The sequence below is a fragment of the Thalassophryne amazonica genome, chromosome 3, assembly GCF_902500255.1.
Source record: "Thalassophryne amazonica chromosome 3, fThaAma1.1, whole genome shotgun sequence".
NCBI classification, from domain to species: domain Eukaryota; kingdom Metazoa; phylum Chordata; class Actinopteri; order Batrachoidiformes; family Batrachoididae; genus Thalassophryne; species Thalassophryne amazonica.
Window position 1 is genome coordinate 49,537,011 of NC_047105.1, and position 18,262 is coordinate 49,555,272.

At 40.7% G+C, this 18,262-nt stretch overlaps 1 protein-coding gene across 1 annotated transcript in view; it reads left to right on the forward strand.

Moving 5' to 3' along the window:
- The window catches only part of megf6b (multiple EGF-like-domains 6b), a 128,638-nt gene that overhangs the window by 22,487 nt on the left and 87,889 nt on the right, over positions 1 to 18,262 (forward strand). The window lies entirely within an intron of this gene.

Below are 18,262 nucleotides of genomic sequence, written 5' to 3' on the forward strand. Positions count from 1 at the left end.
CTAATTGGTGTGTGTCCTCTGGCTTCATGGATAGATAAAGCTGGGTATCATCTGCGTAACAATAAAAATTTAAGCAATGCCGTCTAATAATACTGCCTAAGGGAAGCATGTATAAAGTGAATAAAATTGGTCCTAGCACAGAACCTTGTGGAACTCCATAATTAACCTTAGTCTGTGAAGAAGATTCCCCATTTACATGAACAAATTGTAATCTATTAGATAAATATGATTCAAACCACCGCAGCGCAGTGCCTTTAATACCTATGACATGCTCTATTCTCTGTAATAAAATTTTATGGTCAACAGTATCAGAAGCAGCACTGAGGTCTAACAGAACAAGCACAGAGATGACTCCACTGTCTGAGGCCATAAGAAGATCATTTGTAACCTTCACTAATGCTGTTTCTGTACTATGATGAATTCTAAAACCTGACTGAAACTCTTCAAATAGACCATTCCTCAGCAGATGATCAGTTAGCTGTTTTACAACTACCCTTTCAATAATTTTTGAGAGAAAAGGAAGGTTGGAGATTGGCCTATAATTAGCTAAGATAGCTGGGTCAAGTGATGGCTTTTTAAGTAATGGTTTAATTACTGCCACTTTAAAAGCCTGTGGTACATAGCCAACTAATAAAGATAGATTGATCATATTTAAGATCGAAGCATTAAATAATGGTAGGGCTTCCTTGAGCAGCCTGGTAGGAATGGGGTCCAATAGACATGTTGATGGTTTGGATGAAGTAACTAATGAAAATAACTCAGACAGAACAATCTGAGAGAAAGAGTCTAACCAAATACCGGCATCACTGAAAGCAGCCAAAGATAACGATACGTCTTTGGGATGGTTATGAGTAATTTTTTCTCTAATAGTTAAAATTTTATTAGCAAAGAAAGTCATGAAGTCATTACTAGTTAAAGTTAAAGGAATACTCGGCTCAATAGAGCTCTGACTCTTTGTCAGCCTGGCTACAGTGCTGAAAAGAAACCTGGGGTTGTTCTTATTTTCTTCAATTAGTGATGAGTAGTAAGATGTCCTAGCTTTACAGAGGGCTTTTTTTATAGAGCAACAGACTCTTTTTCCAGGCTAAGTGAAGATCTTCTAAATTAGTGAGACGCCATTTCCTCTCCAACTTACGGGTTATCTGCTTTAAGCTGCGAGTTTGTGAGTTATACCACGGAGTCAGGCACTTCTGATTTAAAGCTCTCTTTTTCAGAGGAGCTACAGCATCCAAAGTTGTCTTCAATGAGGATGTAAAATTATTGATGAGATACTCTATCTCACTTACAGAGTTTAGGTAGCTACTCTGCACTGTGTTGGTATATGGCATTAGAGAACATAAAGAAGGAATCATATCCTTAAACCTAGTTACAGCGCTTTCTGAAAGACTTCTAGTGTAATGAAACTTATTCCCCACTGCTGGGTAGTCCATCAGAGTAAATGTAAATGTTATTAAGAAATGATCAGACAGAAGGGAGTTTTCAGGGAATACTGTTAAGTCTTCACTTTCCATACCATAAGTCAGAACAAGATCTAAGATATGATTAAAGTGGTGGGTGGACTCATTTACATTTTGAGCAAAGCCAGTTGAGTCTAATAATAGATTAAATGCAGTGTTGAGGCTGTCATTCTCAGCATCTGTGTGGATGTTAAAATCGCCCACTATAATTATCTTATCTGAGCTAAGCACTAACTCAGACAAAAGGTCTGAAAATTCACAGAGAAACTCACAGTAACGACCAGGTGGATGATAGATAATAACAACTAATATATTCATCCTGCTGTAACCAGGTTTCTGTAAGGCAGAATAAATCAATATGTTGATCAATTATTATATAATTTACAAACAGGGACTTAGAAGAGAGAGACCTAATGTTTAATAGACCACATTTAACTGTTTTAGTCTGTGGTGCAGTTGAAGGTGCTATATTATTTTTTCTTTTTGAATTTTTATGCTTAAATAGATTTTTACTGGTTATTGGTGGTCTGGGAGCAGGCACCGTCTCTACGGGATGGGGTAATGAGGGGATGGCAGGGGGAGAGAAGCTGCAGAGAGGTGTGTAAGACTACAACTCTGCTTCCTGGTCCCAACCCTGGATAGTCACGGTTTGGAGGATTTAAGAAAATTGGCCAGATTTCTAGAAATGAGAGCTGCTCCATCCAAAGTGGGATGGATGTCGTCTCTCCTAACAAGACCAGGTTTTCCCCAGAAGCTTTGCCAATTATCTATGAAGCCCACCTCATTTTTTGGACACCACTCAGACAGCCAGCAATTCAAGGAGAACATGCGGCTAAACATGTCACTCCTGGTCCGATTGGGGAGGGGCCCAGAGAAAACTACAGAGTCCGACATTGTTTTTGCAAAGTTACACACCGATTCAATGTTAATTTTAGAGACCTCCGATTGGCGTAACCGGGTGTCATTACTGCCGACGTGAATTACAATCTTAACAAATTTATGCTTAGCCTTAGCCAGCAGTTTCAAATTTCCTTCAATGTCGCCTGCTCTGGCCCCCGGAAGACAATTGACTATGGTTGCTGGTGTCGCTAACTTAACATTTCTCAAAATAGAGTCGCCAATAACCAGAGTTTGATCCTCGGCGGGTGTGTCGTCGAGTGGGGAAAAACGGTTAGAAATGTGAACGGGTTGGCGGTGTACACGGGGCTTCTGTTTAGAAGTACGCTTCCTCCTCACAGTCACCCAGTCGGCCTGCTTTCCCGGCTGCTCGGGATCTGCTAGAGGGAAACTAACGGCGGCTAAGCTACCTTGGTCCGCACCGACTACAGGGGCCTGGCTAGCTGTAGAATTTTCCACAGTGCGGAGCCGAGTCTCCAATTCGCCCAGCCTGGCCTCCAAAGCTACGAATAAGCTACACTTATTACAAGTACCATTACTGCTAAAGGAGGCCGAGGAATAACTAAACATTTCACACCCAGAGCAGAAAAGTGCGGGAGAGACAGGAGAAGCCGCCATGCTAAACCGGCTAAGAGCTAGTAGCTGCGCTAAGCTAGCGGATTCCTAAAAACACACAAAGTGAATAATGTGTAAATAATTTAGAGGTGATTCAGCAGAGGGAGTGCTTTAGTTAAGGCACGTGAAGATTACACTGTGAAACAAATCGTTATTTAGGTAACTAGATCAATCTAACTGCACAGATTATACAGCTAACAGATACAGCAAAACACCGCTGTGCTCCGGAACAGGAAGTGATACAATACCGCAGTGAGAGCCAACCACCAGAACCATAAGTTAAAAATGTATGCCTCTGGATGACTTGAGTGATATTGCCAGTGTATCACTATGGTGTTAAAATAAGTTATTTATTTATTTTTTGTGACCAGTTCTCCTTTGCCTACAGACGATAGAGTGTTTTTTTCTAAAAGCAGCGCCTTTCTGTTTGCAGAGGATAGAACTATACATCTCTTAGGAAACTTGTAACAGGTAGGTCTCAACTGATTTTAAAAATGTTTGCAGTGGTTTACTACATTATCGGTCTAAAAGTTATCGGACGACAATTTATCGGAAGATAATTAGTCAGATAATGGTTTTTAAAGTTATCTAAAAAGATAATCCAATAATGAAAACATTATCTTCGATAATTATCTCTTATCGGATTATTGGAAGTGTGCCCACCACTGGGTATATCTAAATATCTAAGAAGGAAGAGTAAAATAGAAGAGTAGAAAAGAGTAGAGTAGAGCCACTTAGGTGCCTGGTCTTGAGAACCAGGGGTGGTAGGTTCAGATGTTGTGTTATGTCAACTAAAAATCCAAAAACAGACAGCCAGACAGGGTCAGATAGTTATGGCATCAGTTGTCCCTTTTTTGCCAAGAATTGTCTGATTTCCTCCCTAAGAGAGTAGAAGCGCTGCAGTGCAGACCCCCAATGACCCATCTTACGTTGTTGTGATACACGACATCTCCGTATTCAGCCTGGATGTCGAGTAGAAACTGTTGAAACTGGCGGTGGCACAGGGCTTTGGAGCAAATATAATTAATTGCCATGATCACCGGTTTCATAACGTGATCATATTTCAGATGTTTGGCACAGAGAACTTGTTGGTGAATGATACAATGGAGTTTTATAGCTTTGCCTCCTTCTTCGCTGACTTTGTTATAGAGTTGAAAATCCACTTCGCTCACCCGCCATGGCAGGTGCGACATTAGTAATAATCCCAGTGAGTTTATTCCACGGTAATTTCAAGTCATCTACAACGGAGCAAACAGAAACAAATACCTCCATTCCTCTTGTTTGGTCCTTAAGGTTCTGGAGGTCAAGTAGCTCTTCACTCATGTTCATTTCATTGTCCACTCTTCTCAAAAAAAAAAAAATCAGTAACTGAGCGGTGTCCGACGCATCTGTGCTCTCATCGCAGGCTAAAGAAAAAAAAAGTCAAACTCCGCTCCTTTTGCCTCTGTCTCTTAATATCAGATGAAACATCTTCAGTTCTCCTTCCCACAGTGTTATGAGCCAGGCAGACATTGGCAAACTCTTGCTTCTTCTCAGAACAAATTTTCTCTGCCATTTTCATCACGCAGTCTTTAATAAATTCACCATCAGTAAAAGATTTGCAGTACTGGCAATCAGCGTTGCCACCTCGTAGCTGGCCTTTGTGGCATTTTCATTTGACTCACGGGCTCTTGTGAAAAAGCACTGCTCTGCCATTAAAAGAGCTTCCAGTTGCTTCAATTTTTCTGCGCATTCGTTCACAGTTAGCTTGTCGTAGTTATCATATTTTGTCTGGTAGTGCCTCATGATATTGAATTCCTTAAAACAGCCACAGTCTCTTGGCAAATTAGGCAGACACAGTTGTTTCATATTTCAGTGAAAAAAATACTCCAATTTCCACTTGTCCTGGAAGCGGAGGCCCTCGTTGTTAACTTTCTTTTTTTATTTACACTCGCCATTTTTGAAGTGGGCAGGAAAGGATCGCCAAAGATCACTCAGTGAGAGTGCAGCCACAGCTCTACTGCCATCTTCTGGTGAAATATAAAATAGCTTTTTTGTGCACGTGTATTTTATACTGTGGTCAGCAGTGCTATATATTAGGACAGAGGCTGCGGGCTGGTGGAAATTTGAACACGGGCCGGACTTTGGACATGACTGATTTACACATTTTACTTCATAGCACTCCAGATTGAATACAGATTTTTTTAATGATATAGTTGTAGAATTTGTAAACATTGTGATAAACTTAAGTTATAAAATGAACTCTGCACAGCCTTTTTTAACATATTCTGAAAGGTGAGTGTTGTGAACATTTTGATATGTAACACATGGGCATTAATACCCCTACACCTCAGAGGGTTAATTATACTCATCTTTTCCACTGTGATTACTGCACACAGCAAAAATTCCAAACACCTGCATTGATTTGGAAAGCTGTAAGAGACCAGTCTTCACGTATCTGTTTACAGCTAAGTGAATGTAGGCTGAGACAGGAACTATTCACTGTTCCTGTGTGCAAGGAATTATGGGTTCCTGAAAGACTATAAAACTGATCAAATAAAGTTCAGCAGTGACATGCAGGCACACAAACTGAGCACTACCAGCCATCTTGGAATAAAAACAATGTCCTTTGTATTTTAAGAACATGGACCCTGGGTGTGAAAATGAGATCTGTGTACAACACTGTGTGTGTGTGCTGGCTTGCACGTGGTGCAAAGGACCCCTCACACTTATACCCCCGTCACACATAGCCAGAATCACGTAGAGTGGCGCCGGACTTATGAATCAACGCACATCCAAAAGGTGTCGGATTTCAGTTCCAAAATGTTCTGACACCCATCTGTGGAAATCCAGACAGTTGGTCACAATCGGCTGCCGGCCCTGAGTGTGACGCACATGTTCATAATTCTCTGGGCGCCATCGAGATGGGTCACCTATCCGACGGCGGTCCATGTGTTATCTGAGGACCATCTAACCGCAATTTACATATTCTGATGGCGGCAAAACGGGATCTGAAACGATTTGAGCGCATACAAGGGAACCTCGAGATGGATCTGGCACGGTAAGCCTGCCGGTATGACCTGCAGCGCCACGTATAATAATGTTGCATTCTTGCTATGTGTGACAGGGGATTTAGCAAGAATGAGCATGAATCATGCCGAACCAGGCAGAATGTTAAAAAACAGAAAAAAAAATTTGTGCCACATCTGGGAAGGAATAAGAATTATGGAAGACAGCCATCTGAATACTCACATTGTGCGTCGAACCGCCCCGAATGATCTGTGCACATGCTGTGCACATTAGCCTCCGAATACAGTACAAATGTAAGTGGAACACAATAGGATTACCAAGACAGCTGTCAGAATGCAGTGAGAATATGACAAATATACTTACAATGCTGTACGAGTGAGGTCCGATTGTGGTTCGAGGAAATATATTCTAGCAGCACTCGAGGTACACTTGTGGCACATTCAGGGGCATTCAGCCAGGATTCGATGTGGTTTGATATTTTCATACTGTCCCTTGAACGTGATCAGAATACTTAGAATGCCATTTTTATGCCGTATGAGTATTTAGAATGCAGTCAGATTGCGGTCAGACTGCACTTCGACCGCCGTTCCATATTTTTCCACCTCAAATGCACCTCGACACTTGAGTGCATGTGCTCTACTTTCAGGCTGGCTGCACGACTGTACCTGACCGTTTAGACTGCTCTCTGAAATCTCGACATTTCCCGAACGTGGGTCGAATGTACAGTCGGACGGCAATCAGGCTCATTCAGCCTCTAGTGTGACGGGGCTATAAGAGAGAGCCCAGTCTGTCTTAAGTCTATTATAATGCCTGCTTTAGTTCCATGTTGTTTTTTAATCAGTTACAACATAAGTGTAATTCGGTTTTTATTTGCAATTTACATATACCAAAAAGAATACATCTTTAAACAACATGAAAGAATTGAGAAGAATCCAAAAATTGATGGAATGACATGTCTTGACTAATTGACATGCTTTGGGGTTATTTGGGGAACCTTCAGCTGTATTTAAGGGTCTAAAGCTCCGTTCTCACTTTCACTTTGTAACCAGTACAAACTGGTGATTAAAGACCACAGTTGACCACGGTCGGGAGTGGTTCACAATTTTTTGTCCGTGGAACACCTTCCCGCCAGACCCAGCCAACTGGCATGTATGCTGCGGAAAACCTCCCTGTGATGTTGTAGCAAGTACAACTACGGCTCCACAGAAATGCCAGGGATCATCAATGTTTGTCAAAGTTCACCGTGGAAAAAAGAATTTTTAAACATCCTGAAAATCTAGCCATGGTTAAAACAAACCCATTTGACAGTGACAGAATATCCTGGTTCATCATGGACACTTCTTGGATTTCCAAGGTACTTTGAAATTTTCAAACCGTTACCGTCAGAGATGAAGAGAAAAGTCAGAATGGGTCTGAACTGAAGAGCCAGTGCCTTCTTGCAGTTCAGAATAGGAAAAAAAAAAACAACAAAAAAAGACACAAAGGCAATTTTGCATGGCCACAAGTTAGGTTCCTCCTTAAGAGCCTTTCCAAAAAGATTCATGATATCACCCACTCATCACCATCACCTGAAAGACTGTCAACCAAGGAGGAAACCATAAGTTTACAGTTGATCACCTGGACAAAGGCTGAGTCTCTGTAAATGTCAGTTTGACTTATTACAAGCTTACAGCAGCTTGATGCAGCTGTGTGTTACAGAAACTTGAAAAGTCTTAAGAAGTGAAGCTTGCTGAAGCCAGCACGTTTCCAGAGTGTTTGTGACTCATTTCTGTTCAGATTATTGAAGTGATGCTTCTTTATAAGGTCTCTAAAGTTCTCGCTTGGTCCTGTTGGCAGCAGATGAGAGACGACAGAGCTTAAACTCCTGTATAGACGATTTCATTGCATGGCTCATTCCTTTCTCAGATGGTTGGATTATAAATACTGTATCTGGCACGTATTACCTTTGGCACTCCTTAGGTGGTCATATTTTGATCTTTTTCCACTTGCGAAAAGAAAAGTATGGCCAGCGCATCCTTTAAGGCTGTTCACATTCTTTATACACATTCTTTATTCTCATCAATCTCACTGTCAATCACTGGGTATTGTTTGAAGAGGTGCTCTGTACTGAATCACAGAATGCTGGATTTATCTGAGGTGCATTGATGTGCGTGTGCAGGCGTTTAGGGTTGGGGTGAAAGGTTTTGATGTTGAAGAGAAGAAAATGTGTTAGAGAGAGAGAGAGAGAGAGAGAGAGAGAGAGAGGTGGAACCCGAGTGCGATGGACACTGTAGGGTGAAAAAAGAGAGGGAGGGAGGGAAAAGTCAGCCGACGGAGTGAATAAGAAAGAGTGACAATGTTACATTGGACCATTTCTTTACCGGAGAATTGGGTATTGATTTGTACTTTCTCAAATCAAACATTTTTCCCATTATATTACTTTTTACAACATTTTACTATTATTTATTTTATTTCTTAATTAAATTGTATTTACTTTGCTCTGCAAGCTTCCAGCTATGGCATCAGGCTCTTGGATTATACTTCTGGTGTTTTTTGACGTTTTGATAAACCTGATATCGAGTACGAACTATCCACAAAGTTACTACAGGAGGATGTGCTACAGGCCATACTGTTTCCATGGATACCATGGCTATCACCTAGGCTACCAGGTGGCAGGTAAATGATAATTTTACACAAAACAATAGTTAAAGGAGAAAGAGTCTTTTTAAAACCAATTAATAATTTTCAAGAAATATACAAAATATGTAAGTAGTATGCGGGACATGACTGTATGTATGTCATCATGCTTGCCTGATTCTGTTCATACACAGTCCACGTGAACATGATAACTCAAGAACCATACATGACACTTGACTCTTGCTCCACAGGGATGCACTGATGAGTAAGGGAGTGCATTTTAGCCTTGTTTGAAGCATATATTTACATAGTATTTAGGATGAAGTTATTTCTTTTTCTTGTAAATTTGATAACATTAACAGTACATGATAGATACTTGATAATTACACCATAGATGCCTGTAGGGAGTGAATGAATTTTTGTGTTGTTTGGTGCATATATTTACATCATATGTATATGTCGCAGACATGAACAAGCGAAGTCCATTGGAGTCCATTGTTCAGATGATGTGTTCAGTTCAAATCTGAGGCAAACATTTTTCTTCTTCTACTAAGGAGGATTAGAACTTTTTGTGGTACACAGCACCAACTACTGGACAGGAGGAACCTAGCAGTCAATGTGACTCACTGATTTCACAATGCAGCTCTTTTCAACCAGATTCCAGGGTGGTCCAGTGCAACCTTGGCCTCTACTCTAGCTCCGCCCATGCCAGGAAGTGTTCAACATTTGACATTTCCTGTTTCACTGTGGACTCAAAATTTGGCACTTCCTATTTGGGACTCCCTGTACCATGAGTGAGCTTCGTGCTGTTGCGCATCGCTTTGCTCGTATTAATGCAGCTGAGATGTTTTTCTCATCAACATGATAACTCATTAACAATAAATGGTAGACAGTTGACTCTTGCACCATAGGTATGCCCTAGGGTGTAGAAGATTATATTTTAGGTTTTTATTAAGGAATAAATTGTTTCTTATTCTTGTAAATTGGATAACTCATTAACAGTACATGATAGACATTGATATTTACACCATGGAACCATTAGAGTTGATTGAATTTTATGTTTGGGCATATGTTTACATATTATATTGAGGTTGAGCTGAGTTTTTCTTAGGAACATGATGACTCATTAAGAACACACGGTGGACACTAGACTCTTACAGCATGGATACTCTGCGGAGCGAGTTGAAAAGGTGATTGTATTTTAGACTTGTTTGTTGCATATATTTGCACATGAATTAGGATAAAGTGATTTTTTTTTTGTATATATAACAGTATATACTCAAGAAAACTTTATAATAGAGAAGTTATATTGCATATATCATAAAAAGACCATTTGGATTGACAGATATGCTAATTGGGTGCTAATTTTCATGACTCATTGCAAAAGCCACAAATAAGGTATGGTTGATACGACATTTCATGCATATTGTGTTGTGTTACTTCACAATCCAAGGCCTATGTACTTCTTGCATTGTGAGGGAACGTCAGATACAATGTTTTGAGCATGTGAGGTGCTCCTCTGTGTATTATCCAGCACGCAGGTGCCCTCAATGCTGAGAAAACAAGCAGCTGGAAAAGACTAAGAGGATACTTGCGTATTATGTGGCTGCAGCAGAGAAACGACTACTTTATGGAGCAGAAAGTGGAGCAGCTGTTATACCACGGTTCCGTAGTGTGGTGGATGTGGCACCAGCACACGCTGTCTGACCTGACCTGAAACAGACATGATGACATGTATGGACATCCAAAACAGGGTGCTGATTTATAAAGACTATATTTTCATAAAAAGATCTATGAGGAATGCCTCAGCAGTAAAAGCTGAGCATTTAAAGGTGGACAGTCTTATAGCACCGCCATATTTGTGCTTTTCTGGAGAAAATTCCAGGAGAACATGTTGATCTTGTTGAATTTTACTTTCATAGAAGACATTTTTTTTACTAAACATTGGACTTTTTTTAAAAATTCAGGCTATTTGTTGGTTTCATAGTAAACAGCTGAGTGGATCCTTGTCATTTGATTGGTGGCTTGTATGTCACGTGACATGGATTATTCGTACATTTGCCATTGTGTTTCATTTACTGTGCAATAGTTCTTTTTAGTGTGCAATTTTGGTGCTATATGAAATGTGGTATTGCACACCCTGACCACCATGCGCGCTCACACTTTGTTTAGCATGTTTAGCTAAACATGCTGGAGTTTGTTTTGCTGGCGGACGACGATTTGAAGGAGCTAATTGACGCTGCTAATTCTTCTAACACACACAAAAAACAAATCCATTATGCTGTAAGCCATCTAGAGGCATAACGAGCTGTTAGGATGAAAAGCTGGACAAATTTCTGATGTCATTTTACGCTGGACCAAGGAAGTACACAAAGGACACAAGGTCAGTGCATGGCATCACGGACTACATCGTCAGAATGATTTTTGAACTATCTAACTGTTTTTCCAAGTTGACTGAGAACAACTCTGGACTCCAATTTAATGGTCATGTTGGACTGTTGATGTCAAAACACCAGTGGAACACCAAATGTAAGTCCCTTTTCTGTTGTTTATAAATTAAATAAAATATCAAATGACAAGGATCTTGTTATGGTTAGGGGTTTGGGTGGAACTGAACTGTTTCAGACTATGGACCCAAACGCAGGGAGCTGGACATGGAGAGGAGTACAAAAGGAAAATATAATAAAACAAAATGCTCCACTGGATTGCCTGCAGTATGGAGAGTGGCCCGGCCTCTACCGGTGAAATTAGGGAGCTGCAGTATTCCGAGCCAGTCTTGAAGGAATGTGTCAACAAAGAATTCTATAATCTGGGCCAGGAACTAAGGAAGAAGACACACAGGGTGAGTGAAATGAACTCATAACGCTGGCGCCTCAGTCACAGTTCATAAAAGGATTAACACAGGTTGTCATGCAGTTCTTAAACAGAGTTCTTGGGAATAGTTCTTTGTCCTAGCACAGTCACAAGCAGGAACAAGTGAGAACGGGATCCCACTGAGATGACGGAGAACTTAACTGGCGTTCATATTTGTCTAATAGATTACAGTTTGTTCATGTAAATGGGGAATCTTCTTCACAGACTAAAGTTAATTATGGAGTTCCACAAGGTTGTGTGCTAGGACCAATTTTATTCACTTTATACATGCTTCCCTTAGGCAGTATTATTAGACGGTATTGCTTAAATTTTCATTGTTACGCAGATGATACCCAGCTTTATCTATCCATGAAGCCAGAGGATACACACCAATTAGCTAAACTGCAGGATTGTCTTACAGACATAAAGACATGGATGACCTCTAATTTCCTGCTTTTAAACTCAGATAAAACTGAAGTTATTGTACTTGGCCCCACAAATCTTAGAAGCATGGTGTCTAACCAGATCGTTACTCTGGATGGCATTTCCCTGATCTCTAGTAATACTGTGAGAAATCTTGGAGTCATTTTTGATCAGGATATGTCATTCAAAGCGCATATTAAACAAATATGTAGGACTGCCTTTTTGCATTTACGCAATATCTCTAAAATCAGAAAGGTCTTGTCTCAGAGTGATGCTGAAAAACTAATTCATGCATTTATTTCCTCTAGGCTGGACTATTGTAATTCATTATTATCAGGTTGTCCTAAAAGTTCCCTAAAAAGCCTTCAGTTGGTTCAGAATGCTGCAGCTAGAGTACTGACGGGGACTAGCAGGAGAGAGCATATCTCACCCGTGTTGGCCTCTCTTCATTGGCTTCCTGTTAATTCTAGAATAGAATTTAAAATTCTTCTTCTTACTTATAAGGTTTTGAATAATCAGGTCCCATCTTATCTTAGGGACCTCGTAGTACCATATTACCCCATTAGAGCGCTTCACTCTCAGACTGCGGGCTTACTTGTAGTTCCTAGGGTTTGTAAGAGTAGAATGGGAGGCAGAGCCTTCAGCTTTCAGGCTCCTCTCCTGTGGAACCAGCTCCCAATTCAGATCAGGGAGACAGATACCCTCTCTACTTTTAAGATTAGGTTTAAAACTTTCCTTTTCGCTAAGGCTTATAGTTAGGGCTGGATCGGGTGACCCTGGACCATCCCTTGGTTATGCTGCTTTAGACGTAGATTGTGGGGGGGTTCCCATGATGCACTGTTTTTTTCTCTTTTTGCTCCGTATGCATCACTCTGCATTTAATCATTAGTGATCGATCTCTGCCCCCCTTCACGGCATGTCTTTTTCCTGTTTTTTTCCCTCAGCCCCAACCAGTCTCAGCAGAAGACTGCCCCTCCCTGAGCCTGGTTCTGCTGGAGGTTTCTTCCTGTTAAAAGGGAGTTTTTCCTTCCCACTGTGGCCAAGTGCTTGCTCATAGGGGGTCGTTTTGACCGTTGGGGTTTTTCATAATTATTGTATGGCCTTGCCTTACAATATGGAGCGCCTTGGGGCAACTGTTTGTTGTGATTTGGCGCTATATAAGAAAAAAGTTGATTGATTGATTGATTGATTGGTTTAGTGGAGACGCGCTCCACGCTGGGAACAAAGGAATTCCCAAAGTGACATTGCAGTGCAGGCAGTTAATGCCAGGGTCCAGGTCCGCTTGGGAGCCTTACTGGAATCATCTGGAACATCAGGAAAAGACATTTGACTCTAATGCGGGAATTAGAGGGCGAGGCCAGCGATACCTGAGCTTAAGCTGCGGAAAGCTTTGGCATCTTGAGCGCACAGCTGGAAGACATGGTCAAGGTCACAAGGCGGCAATCAGGTTTGGTCCTCCTGGTATCTGTCTGGATCATAAATGAGGCTTCGGAAGCTGGTGAGGCAAAATGAGGAAAGCAAGGCAACAGACAGCAAAGGACATGCAACTTGCAAGTATCTGGCCTGGTTCTAAGAGCTTAAAAAGCATCTGGAAGAATCTGGCAATTCATGAACAGAAAGTCGGGGTTTAAATAGTCCATCAATAATCCGTAAATCATCTGATCCAGGTGTGAAAACAAAACTGAGGGCGCCATCTGGTGGAGAAACAAACACAAGACACTGGTAACACAAACAGTAAAAGCCAGAGTCCTGGTGAAATCCTGACACATCTATTTTAGCTGTTATATATTGAAATATTCGTACCATTGAACTCATAAACATTCATTGTTTGGATAATGTTTGATCCATTTTTGTAGGTATAGGCACAGACACATCTTCATTTAGCCAGGCAAGATAATCAGTCCCACTGATGCATGTTGCACTGTTTGGCACCACACAGATAAATTTGTCCTGGATCAATGCAGGAGAGGTTTTGCTTGTACCAACAGAGATTAGTGCACAGAAAACATGAAGCAGTAATCACAAGAAAAGCTTTGTTTTGCTAATGCAAACACAGTGTAGATATCAGCTACACTCCACATCAATTATATCAATATTATTATGACTAAATAATTCTTTTTATATTTGGCACAGCTGGGATAAACACACAAGAAGAAAAATGCTTTATCGGTTTTTCGAACGCTCACTGCTTCACTGTGTTACTTTCATCTCTTTTCTGGGAATAAATATGCTGAGAAATAGTTCATCTTCTGCACACAATAAACGTATTACCCCTCAGTGGCAAACCAACACAGTTTTCCACGAAGACGACACCAAGATGGAAGTGGCTGTGGGCAAACAATTAATGTGTGTTGTGTCGAGCCAGCGGCTGCTGAGGCTTTGGCTCCGAGCTGGAGCGGATTGTGTTCTTGACATGGAAACTGGACGGGAGGGGGTTCACTCACTGTGTGGCAGTGCGGTTGCCAGAAGCGCGGGAGCTCCACAGCGCTGGAGCGGTTTCATGAAAAACTCAAGTCAAGGAAGGCATGCAGCATGGAGGATGGAAAATATGAAGAGGGTCCTGCCAGCTTTCCTGGATGAAGGGAAGCTGGAGTTTGGCAGTAGATAGAATAATAAGGGGAAACTTTAAAAGCTAATTTCTGTTCTAAACATTGTATTTGAGGACATCGTTGGCTTACGGTAAATGTTTCAGCTGCACAGTAATTCTCTAATTCAGCTCCCTCTGGCACGTTTTAAGCATATATACGCTCGTCTCCGTGCCCATATTGTGAATTCCTGTCCTAATCCTACACTTGTTTTTAGGATGAGCAATCTGTTCTCCTGTATCATATTTAACCGCTAACATTTTCTAATTTACAACAATGCCTTTCCTCCATCATGCAGTGCAACCTCAGGGGGAGGATTTTTGGGTCTTGTAAAGACCTGATTTAACTGCAGGTCATTTACTGTTTTTGTGTACTTGTGTAGTGAATGTAATTTTGTCATGTGTTAGGGTGTAATGTGCACAAAGAGGCAGCTGTACACAGTGTGACAAAAGCGGCGTTGAGGCCAGATTCTCCTCAGTAAGACAGATTCATGTCCAGCCCTCTACCTGCCAGGAAAAAAGAAGATCTATAAAGGCCCTGAGACCTGTTGGTGCCGGTGCTTATCCCCAGATTCTGTAATGTGAAGCAAATGAGGGTCTGTCACTCCCCCTGGGCGGGACCCCAGTTCAACGCAGGTTATTTACCCAGCCAAGACTGGTGCGCATTTACAGCTGAGTGTACTGAGACAATGCAGATGAAGTGTCTTGTCCAAGGACACAGACAGGCAGCATGAGCAGGAATCAACCCCAGGTCTACATATTGGTAGCCCAGTTCCTTCACATACAACAACCTGCTCCCTGAAGAACTGCCAGGGAAATTTTAATTAGACAACCCCAAATCCTAAAAAGTTGGGATGATACAGAAAATAAATTGCAGACAGTATGAACCCAAGATATTTCATGTTTTGTGTGGTCAAATTTAATTTCAGTTCATTTGTTAATATACATCCATTCCAGCATTGAAGGCATGCAACACATTACAAAAAATGAGTAACACTGGTAAATGCTGCTTTGGTACAAGTGCTTGCTACATTCTGATAACATTTCAAGGAATTGTACCACATTTCCCAAAATTCCTCCTAAAAATGTGAGAACAGTTGATTTTAGAATGCACGTACCAACTCATGAATCTAGATTCATTAATCAAGGGCCATAACTCTGCCAAAATATGTCAGTCTTGTACAATATTGCAATATACATATTATCAACCTATAACAAGGATTTGTACCAATTTACATGAAATTCCTAAAAAATGTGAGGGGAGCTGATTTCAGAATGCAGGCACCCACTCAAGAAACTGACGGAGTCTAGATGTGTTAATCAGGGGCCAGGGGCCCCTATTCCTCCCAGTGTGTAGTGAGCACCTTGTATGGCGGCACCCTGACATCGGGGTCAATGTGAGGCGTCTCATGCAGATGGAAAAGCGCTATATAAATGCAGTCCATTTACCATTTATTTACCATAACTCTGACAAAATGAGCCCAACTGGAATGATATGAAAATCATTCCAGTTCCAACCTATAATAAAGACTTGTACCAAGTTTCATTAAATTCCTCCTAAAAGTGTGAGAGAAGTTGATTTCAGAACACTTGTACCCTTTTTAGGACAGATGGATGGACGGACAGGCGGATGGAAATCACTGTAACATCATCTCCCTTTGGGCCTTTGGCCAGTGGGGGATGAAAAGTTAGGACTGTGGCAATTTTTTCAAAATATCAAGATTAAATCATCACTTTCACAGCCAGTTTTCTTAACACAAGTTAAGGGATGGATATATGAACATCTCCAAATCATTGAATATGTTTTGGACTTCATTTACATTATTTTTTAAGAAAAACACATAGAACAGTACTTACTGTATAGTAAATCTGCGTCAAGGAGGCAATTCGCAAAAATTGAGTGACCATGCCAGAAGGAGATTAGTGAGGGAAGCCACAGAGACACTCAGACAACTCTGAAAGGACTTATAGGCTTCTGTGGATGTGGTTGGGGAAACTATGCATAGTACAATGTTTGTCTGTTGCATCACCAGTTATACAGCATCCTGATGAATTGGTATTCTTTTCCTGTTTTACAGTCCTTCTCTACTCCACTCCAACATGAAGCTGTGAATGGAGATGCAACACATGTTGCACCATTCCCAGTTTCTCCAGTCATGTCCACGGAAGCCTGTCATTCTTTCTGAGCTGTTTTGGGTGTCTTGGTGGCTTCCCTCACTACTCTCCTTCCAGCATGGCCAATCAACTGCTTACTTCACACAGTTTTACCATATGTACCATACTGTTTGTATTTCTTTATGATTCATGGTGAAAAAACTGGCTGTAAAAGTGATGATTTAATCCTTATATTTGGAATAAATTGCTCTGTCCCAGATTTTTTCTTTTTTAATCTGTTGCAAGACTTAAAAATGCAGGACTGGACATTAAAAAAAATGAAGCTGACCACACAAAACATGAAATATCTTGGGTTCATACTATCTGCAATGAAATAGAAGTCAAAGTATTTTAATTTGTTTTTGCTTTTGTTTTTTTTTTTGCATTTTCCATATCGTCCCAACTTTTTCTGGTTTGGTGTTGTATATAATTCAATTATACCTTTATCTTTGTGCCACTTATATTGTTTTATCACATCAAATCAAATCAATTTTATTTATATAGCGCCAAATCACAACAACAGTTGCCCCAAGGCGCTTTATATTGCAAGGCAAAAGCCATACAATAATTACAGAAAAACCCCAACGGTCAAAACGACCCCCTATGAGCAAGCACTTGGCGACAGTGGGAAGGAAAAACTCACTTTTAACAGGAAGAAACCTCCAGCAGAACCAGGCTCAGGGTATTAGTCATGGTATTATATATATCTACTTTATTTCATTACTTATTTATTCATTTAGAAGTATTTGTGAACTGTTTCTTCTTCCAATATCAGTAACATATCAAGATATATCAATAGACCTTTGGTTTAAGATGAGTGACTGTAAAACAACCATATTTTTGCCTTTGCATTAATATTGCTTTCACAACACTGTCAAGACATTGTCACAGTAGCCATTAGCTAACTGCATGGCATCCACATTGGAACTGAGTTCAAATTTCCAATATTCAGTTATTGATTGTGATCTGTGGCAGTTGGATTTGCTTTGTTATGTTGTACGTGTGCATGTCTATGCTAAGCTAGCAAAACATAAACTGTCATTCTTTCTTTTTGAGTATATTTCAAAGTTGTCTTGAGTCCTTTTAGCAAATAAGAACATTCTTGTTCTTGAACATTCAACAACAAGTAGAAAAATGCTCTCTTTAGTCTGAATTCTTGAAATCGTTTCATGCTGAAAATGGCTGCCTGCTTGCTGTATATCTCAGACATTTAACTTGGCGCTCACTTGTGGATTTTTACGACGTGCTAGCTATTTTTATAGACGTTAAACACCAGCCAACAGACATTCACTCGCCTTGACAACATTTCACTTCCAGTTGGTCTGGTGTGATATGAGTATTGTAAAACATAGCGGCCTGATGCTGTTTCTGAGGTGATTCTAACTTAATCTTGTCTTAATTTTACTGCTAGTTATGGTGGCAGACCAACCGCTCACAGCCTTCCAAACAGGATTCAGCTGGGAACTCCCAGCAGGGGATCTTTATTAATGTTTGACCACTAAAATAAGGAAGTGATCTGGTTAATTTGAAACGTTCCCATTCTTCTTTTTTATCTGCATGCTTGTCTTAGACAGAGGAGGAATGTGTATGCTTTGAATCATCCGATTTAACGTTCCATATGTTTGCTGCTCCCGGGGGACTTTAGAAGAATTTA